Source organism: Microcaecilia unicolor, chromosome 7, assembly GCF_901765095.1.
Source record: "Microcaecilia unicolor chromosome 7, aMicUni1.1, whole genome shotgun sequence".
Classification (NCBI taxonomy): domain Eukaryota; kingdom Metazoa; phylum Chordata; class Amphibia; order Gymnophiona; family Siphonopidae; genus Microcaecilia; species Microcaecilia unicolor.
Genome location: NC_044037.1, coordinates 178,908,278 through 178,924,050, shown reverse-complemented (window position 1 = coordinate 178,924,050; position 15,773 = coordinate 178,908,278).

The following is a 15,773-nucleotide window of genomic DNA, read 5'->3' as shown; positions in this document are numbered from 1 at the left end:
TTCACAAATCACTGCTTCAGGGGTGAATGCTCTATCTTGCAGCCCAAAAATAAAGATAAAAATAAAGATAAAAACTGACATCACTACCAGCTCCACCTACTATAAAAATTCACCAATAGGCTTCAAAGAAATGTCAACCATTCAATTCTGACATTCAAATCTGTGGGGTTCCACTGTATTGAAGAAATATAACCACTTTTGTTCCTGCTGAAGTAACAATTTCTTCTAATTGCTACTGCGATCATATCGCTGGATTTGCTCAAGCACCACATATTACAGTTCCAAGAAAAATGACCTTTAGACATACAGTAAGAAACTAAAGGAGCAGTCATTTTCTTAGTAGTCAGACATAACTTATGTTCTCTAAGCTGCACACATAATGTTCTCGGGGTTTGTCCAATGTATAACAGCCTACAAGAACAGTTAATTGCATAGATGACATCAGCAGATTGGCATGTAGTATAATGAGTTAATGCACAAAGGAAGGCTTTGTTCTGAAACACGACCCATGTTGGGTCAGGATCATTTGGGTCAGGACTATTTACACCAGTATACATCTATTTGAACAGCCATTGAAGAATAAAGAGTTTTTTTAGACTTTTGGACTTCAGTCTCACTTTTTTGTTTTTTGCCTGATTCATCTTGGAACATTTTACTTCCACCCTCTTGATTCTCTGTGGTTACTGTGGAAGTTTTGTGTCCCCCCCCCCCCCCCCTCCTTTTTTGGCTTTCACTTACTCTTGGTGTTTTGCCCGGAATTTTTATCAGCGGAATTCTTAGTAACAGATTGTCAGTTTGAAGTTTATGATTGATTTCTTTTCCAAACCTGGTATTTTGCTTAGACTCATCTTGTCAATATCTGACCTGATATTATTGACCCCTGAGGAAGGCTTTTTGCCAAAACACAGCCCGTGTTGGGTCAGGATCATTTGGGTTAGAACTATTAATGCTAGTATACATCTATTTGAACAACCATCTAATATAATAATTTGCTACTTGAACGTTCGAATGTGTCTCACTGGGATCATAACCACCTGCTGACATCACTGGCCACACTAGAACCCTGCTTGCCTGATGTCAGGACTCATGAGGTGGTTACGATCCCAGTGAGAGAGCGGGAAGCGCGCGACCGGCAAAAAGAACAGCGGACAGTTGAAGAACAGCGGGAGCGGGCAGAGACGTCACTACGTGCACGTCGCCCCCCTCCAAAATCGCCAACCCCCCTCTGCTACCCTCCCCTCCCCCTCTTACCGGGGTCCCGGCGGCAGCAGTGAAGAGCGAGCAGGCTCGGTGAGTCTGCTGCCTTCCCTTCTCTTCGCCCTGAGCCTGATTCATCTTGGAACATTTTAGTTAGTTACACCCTCCTTGTTTCTCAGCATTTACCAGAATGCAAATCGTGAAAACTGGTGATCGCCAGCATAATTGAGCACACAGTACAGTGGCCACACTTTCAGTGCCCCCCCCCCCCTTCACTGTGGCTTGGGATGAACAAGTCTTGCGCCAAATCTCACTTTTGCTCAAATGAGCACCAAGATTCCAATTGTGTGCAAAATAAGAATGTGATTGAAGTATGGCTAAGTGAGGACAAATGGCCTTGGTTAATTTATCTGTTAAAATGGAATATTTGGTCACAAAACACAGGACATCAGATCTTTGTTTATCATCTTTATGTTCCCAACAGAGCTTCTCTAGGATTGTAATAAGCTCGCTTTGCCGCCCTCCTAATAAGGGATGAAGGGTAACCCCCATCAATAAATTTAGAGTTTAACAACTCCGCTTTGTTCTTGTATTCCTCATCATTGCTACGTATGTATCTATACCGCAAGAACTGGTAATATGCTATTCTTTCCTTCATATGGCAAGGATGCATGCTGGTAAAATGTAATGAAGAATTTCTGTTTGTATGTTTAGGAAATACTGCAATAACAAACTTATCCAAATCAAAACATATTTGGACATCCCAAAACATGATAGTTTGAGAATCCACCTTCATTTCAAATTTTATAGAAGCAAGACAACCATTCAGAAATTGAAAGAAATTGATGCAACAGCTCCATGGAACCTTTCCACAGACAAAAAATGTAATCTATGAAGCAATACCAACAAATCACATCTTGATAGAAAACGGAAGCATAAATGTTCTTTTTTCAAACAAAGTCCAAACAAAAAAACAGCACCACGGGCCTTTAAAAATGAAACACAGTTCTTTAATGAATGAGCCTTGACAAAAAGACCTGACCCGACTCGACAAGTGCCTTGTTGCTTTGTAGCTTTTACTATATGAGATGTGGGGTAAGGAATAATATATTGTAGAGGAATATATTCGAGTTATTCCCCAAGTTTTCCACGTCATCACTGTGACCCCTGATGCAGGTGCTAGTCACCGAAACACGGCCCGTGTCGGGTCTTTCTGTCAAGGCTCATTCATTAAAGAACTGTGTTCCATTTTTAAAGGCCTGTGGTGCTGTTTTTTTGTTTGGACTTTAGTTTGTACTTCATTCCCTCTCTTTTGTTATATCCTTCTTTCAAACAGAGCCATAAACAAATTGGGCACCAAGGGCACAAACGCTGCCCCCCTCACTACCTCTGAAACTTGTTGGTAAAAATGTCCATCAAATAAAAATTAATTCTGACTCATGGCCACTTCTGTTAAAGATAGTAAGCATTGTGTGGGCACTAGAACTGGACGGGGTTGCTATTCCAGTACTTCCACCAAAACCACCAAAACTGTCTGCTGGGGAATAAAGGTATTCAAAAAGCAAACATTAAATGTAACCAGCAAAACAGGAAAAGAAGAAGAGAGCTGCTTCTGTGCTGATGACAATAATTGCAAAAAATGAGTGGTATCACATTGCTTCCCCCTTGTAGCCACAAACTTCTAACCAGTTCAGAGTTAGTAGTGAACTGCAGTACTAATAGACAGATCAACTCCAGCCGATGATTTACACTAACAGAAAATCACAACATGGCCTCTACAAACTTGTTAAAAAAAAAACTCCAATCCTCTCCCAATCCCCACCTTCTGCAGCCAAAAGAATGCTGTCTCCTCCCAGCAGAGCACCCCTCCCCTCGCACATCAGACATAGTGCCATTAAGATTTCTGAACTTTCAAGGCTGTCAGGAAGAATCATACACAGCGCAGGACCAAAACAAAAAATACATTTTACACTTTAAACGCACATGTGCATTGAAAGCCCCTAATTCGTTCATAAATGTGACTGTTTAGATGTTACAAAAGCTGCTTTTGCTGCAGAACTGATGCAGAATGCAATACAAACTAGCTTTCCTGTGATACTGCCAACTGTACTGTCGTTCTAAAGAATAATTTTTCCCAGACCTTAAAGCGTGCATGTAGTGTTCATTAGAATTAACTGTGATGTTAGAAGCCAACTCTGTATGAAAGAGTTTTACTTGAGCCCAGCGAACTCTCCCCAAGGGGTGATTTGAAATGTGAAACAGAACTGATTTTAACCTCATTTCCCCTTATATAAAGCTGGCAATGGTCAGCATTTTTTTTTAATGCTTACATCGCTGGCTAAATTCGCCCCCAATATTCATATGGGTGGGCTGGGTGGTAGAGCTTACGCAGGTCCAGCTGATATTTAGTCGGGGTCTGCATAAGAGTTATGCAGCCCAGGCTGAATATCAGGCTGGGACCCACATAAGCTTTTGTTAAACAATTTGAGCCTGCCCTTGAGACCTTGATGCATCCCTCTCTTCAGCCCATAGCCACAAGCCCCTCCCCCAAACACTCCCCGACCCAACCCCTCAGTAGTTCAGGTAGGCTCCATGGGCCTACCTTGATCCCTGGTAGTCCAGTGTTGGTCATTGAGGGCAGGAGTGCAGCCCCCTCACTCCTGCCCCTTGTGGCACTTTCCCAAAATGGCTGCCATGACCTCTAATGGCAGCCATTTTGCAAAGGCACCACAAGGGGCAGGTGTGAGGGGGCTCTGCTTCTGCCCCCAGTGACCACCACTGGACCACCAGGGATCAAGGTAGGCCCAGGGATCTTACGTGAACTACTGAGAAGTTGTAGGCAGGGGGCATTTTGGGGAGGGGGATGTGGCTTGAGGCTGTGGGCAGGGGAGGGTGAGAGGGGAATGTGTCAGGGGCTCAGGGGGGCTCAATGAAAAAAAAAAGTTGTGAGTCCTGGCCCGATATTCAAGCTGGGGCCCTAAGCTAAGCGGGTGAATTTAAGACAGCTTTTGACCTGTCCTAAATCCACCTGCTTAGCTTATATGGACTTTGGCTGAATATCTCCAGCACCCGCATAAGCCCTGGCTCCTACCCAACACCGCCCCCTGGCCCACTCCTGATCGGCCCACTTTTTGGGGGGACGTTCAGAGGTGATATTCAGCAGCACTGCCCGAGTTAGTGCCACTAAATATTAGTGGTTGGGCGGCGACAGGCGATTTAAGAAGGCTAGAACCTCTCCAGCCCACTTAAGTAGTTCTGAATATCAGCCCCATTATCTCTGCACACACTTTACTTTGCAAAATCATTCATTCATTAGGACACCTTACAGCACAGATTGCTTGCTTTAGTAGTTTGTGTGAAAAAATATGTACAGTACAAATCTCAAATCTTTATACATAGGTTGTTTGCTCCAGTAGTATTTTTTTTCCCTTCCCAACGGATGCAGTGTTACTACAGAGTGTCAGTAGAACTAATATCTCAGAATGTTGTTGTTTTTTTTCTTAACTGATGGACCTGAAGGACTCCCAAGTTAGACATTTTTTATTTGAACCAATCACTCTGTCTTTTACTGTTCATAAAATTCAATCTGCCACAGAGTTCCCCATTCAGGGAGGAAGCAAATTCTCAGGACACATTCTGAAGCCATTTACAGCACCAGATTGACACTTTCAGAGTGACCAAAAAGGTTGTCTGACCTTTTTAGGCGTAGAGGACTACCCATCTCATCAATATAAGGTAATTGCAAATTGTTTTATTGCAACAAGATGTATTATAGCAACTAAATGGCAAGCTAAGATGCAAAGCATTGATAAAGAAGGCTAAAAGAATATGAAGAAAACTTGCCACAGAGACAAAAATTCATAGTAACACCTTTTTCAGGTACATCAGAAGCAGAAAGCCTGTGAGGGAATCTGTGGGACTGTTAGATCGTGAAGGAACAAAAGGGGCACTTAGGTAGTACAAGGCTATAGCAGAGAGACTGAATGAATTCTTTGCTTCGGTCTTTAAAGAAGATGTAAGAGATCCACCTGCACTGGAAATGGTTTAAAAGGGTGATGACGTGAGGCAGTGGCGTTCCTAGGGGGGCTGACACCCGGGGCGGATCGCCAATGCATCCCACCCCCCCCCCGGGTGCAGCGCCCCCGGAACAGCGCAACGCCCCCCCCCCGGCGAAAGAACCCCCCCGGGTGCATGCCGCTGGGGGGGGGGGTGCCGCGCGCCTGCTGGCTCTTCGTTTTCATGCTCCCTCTGCCCCGGAACAGGAAGTAACCTGTTCCGGGGCAAAGGGAGCATGAAAACGAAGAGCTGACAGGCGCGCGGCACCCCTCCAGGGCGTGCACCCGGGGCGGACCGCCCCCACCGCCCCCTCCTTGGTACGCCACTGCGTGGAGGAACTGAAAAATAATCTTGGTGAATCTGGAAGATGTACTGAGACAAATCGACAAGTTAAAGAGTGATAAGTCACCTGGACTGGATGGTATACACCCCAGGATACTGAAAGAACTGAAACATGAAGTTTGCTGATTTCATGTTTGAGTTCTTTCGTTCTGTAGTTAAAATCATCTGTAGTGCCTGAAGATTGGAGGGTGGCCAATATAACACCAATTTTTTAAAAGGGTTCTGGGGTGATCCGGGATATTACAGACCAGTAAGCCTGACTTCAGTGCCAGACAAAACAGTGGAAACTATTATAAAGAATAAAATTACACAACATATATACAAACATGGTTTAATGGGAAAGTCAGCATGGGTTCGTTCAGCCAAGGGAAGCCTTGCCTCACAAATTTGCTTCATTTTTCTGAAGTCATGAATAAACATATAGATAAAGGTGAGCCAATTGGTGTAGTGTATGTAGATTTTCAGAATTAAAAAATCATGGGATAGGAGGCAATGTCCTTCTGTGGATTAGGAATTGGTTAGTGGACAGAAAACAGAGGGTAGGGTTAAATAGCCATTTTTCTCAAATGAGAAGGGTGAATAGTGGAGTGACACAGGGATCTGTACTGGGACCAGTGCTATTTAACATTTATAATGATCTGGAAATCTGAATAAGGAATGAGATTATTACATTTGCAGATGACACAAAACTATTCAAAGTGATCAAAACACATGCGGATTGTGAAAAATTGCAGGAAGACCTTAGGAAACTGGAAGACTGGGCATCCAAATGACAGAAGAAATTTAATGTGAATAAATGTAAAGGAAAACACATTGGGAAGAATAATCCAAATCATAGTTACCTGATGCTAGGAGTCAATACTTGAGAAAGAGATCTAGGTGTCATTGTAGACAATACACTGAATGTTTTTGCCAAGTGTGCAGCGGCAGCCAAAAAAGCAAACAGGATGTTAGGAATTATTAGGAAAGGGATGTAAAATAAGACCAAGAAAATTATAATGCTTTTGTATTCCTTCATGGTGTGACCTCACCTTGAGTATTGCATTCAATTCTGGTTGCCATATCTCAAAAAAGATATAGGAGAATTAGAAAAGGTTCAAAGAAGAGCGACCAAAATGATATAGGGGATGGAACTCCTCCTGTATGAGGAAAAGTTAAAGAGGTTAGGCCTCTTCAGCTTGGAAAAGAGACGGCTGAGGGGGGATATGCCTGAGATCTACAAAATCCTGAGTGGTATAAAATGGGTAAAAGTGAATCGATTTTTCACTCTTTCAAAAAGTACAAAGACTAGGGGATACTCAATGAAATTACATGGAAATACTTTTAAAACAAATAAGAGGAAATATTTTTTCACTCAAAGAATAGTTAAGCTCTGTTGCCAGAGGATGTGGTAACAGCGGTTAGCATATCTGTGTTTAAAAAAGGTTTGAATACGTTCTTGGAGGAAAAGTCCATTGTCTGTTTTTGAGATAGACATGAGAGAAGCCATTGCTTGCCCTGGGATTGGTAGCATGGAATGTTGCTACTAAACCCCCCCCCCCCCCCCCCCATCCACAGCACCTTAACAGGAACTAAACAAGAAACGGAGGAAGAAGAGAAAAAACTTTTTAAAAATTGTTTATAGATCATTGATTGATGATGATGAGGCTGCGCCCCCGAGGATTCAAGTTCTCCAAATATGGCTTTCTTAGATCCTTGTATTTAGCAACCCAGTTTGGCAGACTGATCATCTCCATTATCTTTCTATGCTTTTGTACTTTTTCCTATCAATTTTCTCTTATTAGTTGGAGTTCCTTTCATCTACTATTAAATTTTGATTTTATTTGTTAACTGCTCTGATTTTATGAAGGGCAACATATTAAATCTGCAATAAACTAAACTAATTTTACTGAAGGCATGATAGACTGCTGAGTATGGAGGGGTTGGGTATAGAGGGGTTTTGTAAGAAGAGGCTCAGCAACCTTTATGCTTTGAATAAATTAATAACTATAAGGAAAAATGAATGAGTGAAGGTTGAATGGAAAAATATCAGGCATGGGTACATAGACTTTAATGGGGAATACTAAAACATGTAATGGTTGTGCAAGTATGCTGAAAAAACACGTAGGTACATGACTACCATCACTACCTGTTTGGTTAAGCAGGAGTATGGAAGCTTAGAAAGAGAGCATTAGAGGCGTGGCAAGATGGCATCCTAGCTGGTCTCGCAAACAATTCCTCCATTTGCTGGCAATTCTTCTTGCTTTTTCTTCTATTTTCCGAGATGCCTCATACAAAAAGGAAAGGGACGACAAAGGGGCAACCGCCGTTAGCCCTAACGTCGTCCTCAATCCAGCAAACTTTGAACTGTTTCGTGAGAAGCTTACCCTTGGAACACGGATCGGCGAGCCCCGTGCTGACTGACGTCAAAGGAGTGATGCCAATCTTGGGGCCGGATAACACCCTTTCGCCGCCAGAGCTAAATCCACCTTCGTGTCCTGCTGCTGCCAGAGTGGAGATAGCGGGCCAAACTCAGACCGAAGAGTCTGATAGTTTGAGCCTGCTTGGCGGTATCTAGAGCAAGAGACGCCCCAGGAAGTGACTATGGAAGTTATATGGAAAAACGGTCCAGAGATTGACTTCTGAGGTGGCTAAGTCAACTAGAGAAATGACTACAATTGTGAGTAAATTGACAATAATGTCAGAATCATTGGATCATGTTAAAAAAGAATCTACTAACCAAATATTTCAGTTAAAAGAAGATGTTAATACAGTGAAAATTACTGTCGATGCTTTAGTTAAAGTGTTAACGGCTCATAAAATAGAGCAAATAGAAAATTACAATCGACGACTTACACTTAGATTGTTGAATTTTCCTATATCACCAGCTTTGACCCCTCAGGATTTCCTCAAAAAATACCTTCAAGAAATTTTGAAACTATCTCCAACAGATATTCCCCCATGTAATAAAGTTTATTATTTACCAAATACTCGAAAAAATGGAGAAGCTTCAGAATCAGCGAACTTGGTGAATATGCCATTACAAGCTGGTATTGACATGCAGAATTTAACCGCATTCTTGGAAGATTCTATAATTGAAATATCATCCAGAGGAACTCTGATAGTTTCCTTGGTATTTGAGCAGGACTTAAATATGATAATGAAATTGTACTTTAAATACTCTTCTGCTTTGTTGTGCGGTCAGAAAATTTGGGTTTACCCGGATGTTACAAAGATGATGCAGCAGCAAAGGAAACAATTTTTGTCTGAGAGAAGAAGTTAAGGATTAGGTGCAACTTTTACACTGGTATATCCCTGCAAATGTTTGATCCGTATGTCAGGAATTAAGTATGTCTTTTTCGAGCCAAACCAGTTAAGGACATTCCTGGACTCAAAAAAAAAACCCATCTAGCCGATTGACAGGAACAACTGAATCAGCGATAAATTAAAGATAGTGGGATAAAGAACAGGACTATGCCAATTTGGACTTTGTTAACTTAGTTTGAATTTTCTTTACTTTTTCTTCTAATAATTACTCTGTATTGCCTTACAAACTAGTATTTGTTTGTAATAACTGAAAATTAATAAATAAATGAAAAACAAAAAAGAGAGCATGAATGCATATGTTTTTTGGCCCTTGGCTAGAAAAAGGTTGAACTAACTTGCACAAGACACTTTGTTTCAGCCCCTTCCTTTTACTTTTTTTTTTTAATAATTGTTTTTATTGACATTTTCCATACAAAGCAAAAACCAAGAGTAACACATCAATCTGGTCACAATCACAGCTATACAGCGTTAATATTACCCTCCCCACTACAGAGTATCTCAGATATACATAAACACCTCCCTGCGCTGGAAATCCCCCGCCATCCACCTGTCACCCTGATAATCCCCACCACTCTAAGTAAGGGGTCCATGTTTTTAAGAACCTCACCAGTCCACCTTGCCTTAAGGCTGTAAGTTTATCCATTAGACAACAGTAGTCCACCTTAACCAGTACTTGATCCACGGTGGGTACCGCGGTTTGCTTCCACAGTCGTGCAATTAATATCCTGGCTGCTGTAACAATATGTGATAAAAGGCATTGGTGTGAGCCGCGGCCATCCCCCGTCAGTACATTCAACAAGCATAGACCAGGATTTAGCGTGACTGCAGCTCCCAGACCTCCCTGCAGTCGTGCCTGCAAGTCCCGCCAAAACTGCTGTATCACCGGGCAATCCCACCACACATGCCCAAATGTTCCCACCGCCCCACACTTGTGCCAGCAACTCGCCTTGCCAGTTTTAAAAAATGCGGGACAGCCGGCTGGGGGTCATATACCACTGATACAGCATCTTATACCCATTTTCCACCAGGGGGGTTGCCACTGAGAAGGACAACAGTCGTTTAAATATCTTTCTCTATGTGGTCGGGTCATATGTAGTTGCAAGTAAAGTCTCCCATTTATGAGTACATTTATCTAGAGGTAGAGCTCTGTAAATCCGAGAAATCTCCTCTCTCCCTTCTCCAGATCTCATTGCCAATTCCAGCTCCGTGACAGACAGGGACAGATCCCATCTGGCTTTCCTCTGTACAAAGTCTCTAATCTGCATATAATGAAATCTGTCCCTATCCGCCGACCCAAATTTGTCCTTTAAAGTTTCAAACGAATGGCACTTCCCGTCCTCCCAGATCTGTCCCAACAGATGCAGGGAAGCCGCTGACCAGTGCCCATACACCCCTTCCACTCTACCAGAGGCAAAATCGTCGCATACACTATAGGTGTAGTCAAGTGATACTTACACCCCGGGAACCAAACAGCTCTACACCTTGACCACTCTCCCAGGGCAACCCCCATTTGACCCCTCAAGCCTGACAGAAGTCCTCTCAACAGCGGTAAGAGAAGCCACGCTGCAGCCCATATAGGCACCCCCTTCAGTCCCCACTGCGCTGCATAAGTCCATAATTTAGTTGGCCCTCTCTGCACTGTAGCCAGCATTTGGAATAAAGCAGCTCTATAATATAGCCCAAAATTAGGTACCTCCATACCCCCATCTTTCCTAAGTTGATATAGAATTCATCTATTCACATGAGGTGGTCTCTTACGCCAAATAAAGGCAAACATTTTCTTAAGTGTGTGAAAGAAAGTATGCAGGATAGGAACCGGCACTGCCATAAATAGGTAAAGCAGCTTAGGAAGCAATGCCATCTTTACCGCTGCTATTCTACCCATCCATGACATTCGCAACCCCCCCCCCCCCCCCCCCCCCCCATCTCTCTAATTCTTGAAACAGTTCCTGCAACTTAGGGATAAAATTTTCCTGAAACAAATCCCCAGTTTTCGGTGTCGGATTAACCCCTAAGTATCGAATATATCTAAGGAGTGGCCTAGTGGTTAGGGTGGTGGACTTTGGTCCTGGGGAACTGAGGAACTGAGTTCGATTCCCGATACAGGCAGCTCCTTTTGACTCTGGGCAAGTCACTTAACCCTCCATTGCCTGCCGCATTGAGCCTGCCATAAGTGGGAAAGCGCGGGGTACAAATGTAACAAAAAAAAAAAAGGGAAGAGAGATTGTAACTCATCTTGTAGCCCTGCTGGGAATTGTATAGGCAGAATCTCCGACTTTTGAATATTAATCTTGAGACCTGCTACCACTCCATACCTCTGAAGAATCTCCCTCACTGTTTGCATGAAAGTCTCTGGGTGCGATAATGTGAGCAAAACATCATCTGTATAAAGCATAAGTTTGGTTTCTTGCCTCCCTATTCTGATGCCCTGCACCAAGGGATCATTTCTAACTAGAATCACCAGAGGCTCCATGGCTAATGCAAACAGCAGCGGGGACAAAGCGCACCCCTGCCGTGTACCTCTAAACATTTCAAAAGGTTCAGTGTTAGTACCATTGATCCTCAATTGAGACAAAGGTTGTCGATAGAGAGCTGAAACCCAACATAAGAATTGGCCACTAATGCCCACTCTCTGCAACAATTCGAAAAGGAAGGGCCACAACACTCTATCGAATGCTTTCTCAGCATCTAGTGAGAGAAAGACTGCTGGTTGTCCCACCTGCTCAATCCTGTCCAGTATATATTGTGCACGTCTGGTATTGTCAAAAGTTATTTGCTATAAACCCCGCCTGGTCTTCATGGACCAAGCGGGGCAGCACTTTTTGCAACCAGCCGGCCAAAATTGTAGTTAGGATTTTATAATCCGTCCCTAATAAGGATATTGGCCGGTATGAACTACAACTTTGTGGGTCTTTATGCGGCTTAAGAAGCAAGACCACATTGGCCAACCTCCAAGACAAGGGAAGAATAGTATCAGACCAAATATCATTGAACATTCTAAGCAGTATTGGTGTTAAAATAGAATTACAGCATTTATAAAACCGGTTGCTATAGCCATCTGCTCCCGGTGCTTTTCCCCCCAGGTAGACCCTTAATAACCGAGACCACCTCCTCCAGTTCTATGGGTGCTGACAACCCTTCCTGCTCTGCCCCCCTCAGATTCGGCAGGTCCACCCTATCCAAGAGGCGCTGTATAGCCTCCTCTGAGAGGTGGTCCTCTGGCTGATATAACTTCTGATAATAGTTTACAAGTACTCTCTGGATATCCTCCATTTGATCCCAGCTCTGCCCCTCCTCATTTCTCACTCTACCAATGACATTACGACCCTTGAGTTGTTGCAATTTATAAGCTAAGAGCTTGCTAGCTTTATTATTAAATTCATAATGTTCCTGTTGTACCCGTTGCATTTGTTCCTTAATAATTGTGAGTTCCAAAGCTAATAACTGTACTCTAGCCCTGTGCAGGTCCTCTTGCTGTCTGGCTGTAGCTTGATGCTGTTTGATAGACAAACTATACAACAGCTAGATATGCTTAAGTTCTGTTTCTTTCTCCCTAGTATCTTTCTGTATATATAACTGCAATGAGATCACTTTCCCTCTAATCACCGCTTTCAAACTCTCTGGCGCTACTTCCGGTGTATCATTAAATTGCAATCACTTTCCCTCTAATCACCGCTTTCAAACTCTCCCATAGGGTCTCTGGCGCTACTTCCGGCGTATCATTAAATTGCAAAAACTCCCTAAGTTCCCCCTCAATTCTCTTAACATTTTTTGGATCACCCAGCAATCCATCAGGAAACTGCCAACTTCGGAGCCCTCTGGTCAATGGAAATCCCTGTAATGCTATACTAATTGGAGCATGAGCCGACCAGGAGCGCATGTGAATCTCTGTAGATTCTGCCTGAAGGGCTATTCCTGCGCTGCCCATCCACATATCTATTCTCGAGTATCACGTGGGGCAGAAAAGCATGTATAGTCCCTCTCGTCCCCACGCATTACCCTCCAGATATCCCCCAGTCCCCAATGATTCAAGAATTGGAGTAATTTATCCCGTTCTGACTGGGCGTATCCAGCCGTCCCGGTTGTCTATCATCAAATTAAAATCTCCACCTAACAGTATCTCCCCCTGCACATATTTCGAGAGATGAGTGCTAAACAATTCATAGAATTCCCCCTGGGATTGCTTTGGAGCATAAATATTAACTATAGTATAAGCTTGCCCCCCAAAGGTTAGTACCACAATTGCAAATCTTCCCCCAGAATCCATATTAACCGCCTAAATCTCCCATGTGCGGTCTTGTTTAAAGAGTATCCCCACTCTCGCTGTTTTTGCCTGCTGCTTATTAGATGCTAAGTATTGTGGAGGTATCTAGAGTTACGTAACAAATGTTCGTGTCTGAGGAGCAAATGTGTCTCCTGAATCAACATTATGACCGCTCCCACTCGGTTCGCTTCTCTAAACAACCTCTTACACTTTATGGGAGGGTTAAGGCCCCGTGCAGTCAAAGATATACAAGTGATGCGAGTCATGGGGGTTCAAAGCATACAGAGCTATTATCCTTCCCTATGCTCTTATAGGGCCTCCAGCGCATGTAATTACTAATCGCTTCCTCCTGAGATACCCCGATTCCCCATCCCCCCACCCTCCTTTTACTTCTAAAGATTTTAATATGGTACACAATACCCAAGCCAAGATTGACCTTTTTAATAGTTCTTTGGGGCAAAAACAACCTTCTACAGCTTCCCCATCATAATCCTGTGGCTTGTAAATTGATTTCTGCCCCGTTTATCTGTTATTACAGATATTTCATTGGTCCACATCTGTTTGAAATCCTTTTGAAAAAAGTTTCATGACCATTTCTAATTTTCCAGATGTGTAGAGGATTCAGAGGTGTCACATTGATTGATCTGCCTCATATGGTTCTATGAAAACTCCATTTGCAGCTGAGCACCAAGGCCTGCAATCATGTATCACTTTTCGCTGTGTAGGTGTAAGTACCACCACCATTTAGACTTTAAGGTGTGGTTAAATCTCCACCACAGCTATTTTGAAAACTCTTTAACCTTGTCAGTATTTTTTTTTTAGGCACACAGCCTAAACTACTTTTTCAAAGGCTTCAACCACTTGCCAGATTTTTGTTGACTCACAGCCCACACATATTTCAAGAGGATGTCAAATCGTTAGTATGTATAACTGTCATAAGCTAACACTGAGACCCACTGAATCTATTTGCCATTGTGCATCCTCCTCTATAGTTTTTTTTTTTTCTTTGAAAATGCATGTAGGTCAATGAAAGGTATGAGTGTCTTGCTCTTTGCGCCATTCCATTACTTGTTTTCTTTTCAGATCCTTATGGATTTCTAGAGGCACTGAACAGGGACACAACACTACCTAAACTTCCTAAAGCCTTCAACTCAAATAAATTCTGCTTAGCATTTTCTTGTACACGATCTTGTAGAGGCTGCACACACTGGTGCAACCCCCGCTTCCTTTTTTAAAAACTTTCAAGAGCATCCAGCTGTGAAAGTTTATTTTAATTTTTTTATTGTGTGTAGAGAGATGACCTTGAATAGGTAGTGCATGGTTTGTTTGTGTTTTTTTTAAATTACATTGCACTTTTCCCCCTCACTCACAAAAAAGTAACCAGTTCCCCCCCCCCCACCCTACTACTACACAGCACCAGGGCCGTGCCAACACGGTAAGCGGGGTAAGCACCGCAGGGGGGCGCCTGCCTTCAAGGGCGCCGCTGCAGTGCTGCCCCACCTCCCACCTACCTTTAAAAATTTTTTTGTGAAGCCGAGTTGCAGGCAGCACCTCGCGTCTGCTCGGCTACTTGTAAAACAAGTAAATCTCTTCTCCTCGTCATCGTCGGGCCTCACTGTGTCCCACCCTCCTCTGAGGTAACTTCCTATTTCCGCGAGGGCGGGAGACAGTGAGGCCCTATGATGACGAGAAGAGTTTTATAAGCAGGGCAGATGCAAGGCGACCTCAGGTATGAGTTTGAGTCCCCACCACCTGATCCATCCTGGGGTCTGCGCTGGTAACCTGAGCCCCGGTGGCAGGATCGGGTTCTTCTGCCTTCCAGAGCAGCTCCCGGAAAATAGGGATTTATTATTACACTCTGAACAGCTTTCCGCGAGCGATCAGAACTGTTTTTAAAAACTGCCATGCAACCCTATGCAACCCCGGCGAACAGCAAAGTAAATATTTGAAGGTTCACGCATTATTTTGGAAGCGAGGGCGCGCTGGGCGCTTTCTGAGGTGCTGTTGTTGGTGCGGGGGACGGGTCATCTGTCAGTCAGCAGAATAATAAATCTATCAGTGTGGGAAAGCTCTAACCAAGTAAACTTTTGTTTCATACGTGCAGGGTGGTTTGATTTTTCACTGTTGAGACAGAAACCCTCGGGAACTTCGTGACCCCAAAGGTTCCAAAATACAATCTTAGTACCGACAACCTAATTCCTTGAAGGTATGGAAAGTAAGAAAAATGTGCACGCAAATTATTAGCACTCTCTGCGTTGCACTTGTTTCATTTTTTCTAGTTAGCACCTGGGCTTTTTCTCATCCTTCTGCCTTCCTTGCAGATCTATAGGGACGCAAGAGTCAACTTTTCAAAATATTTGGGGATGCTAAACTCAATCCCAATAATAAACTAAATCCTAATAATAATAACACAAATGAGCCTTCATAGTCACGATGAGTAAGTTTGATGCATACTGGGGTGCTACTGCACCTATTGCACCCTCAAAGCTGAGATGCCTATGATGGAGACCCAGACCCTGTTCACCCATCTGTAGGAAAAACTGTTTGGTGTCTGTTGAGAAGGTAGGTGTGTCCTGCCGAAATTTTTATTAGCTGAAACAGGACATCT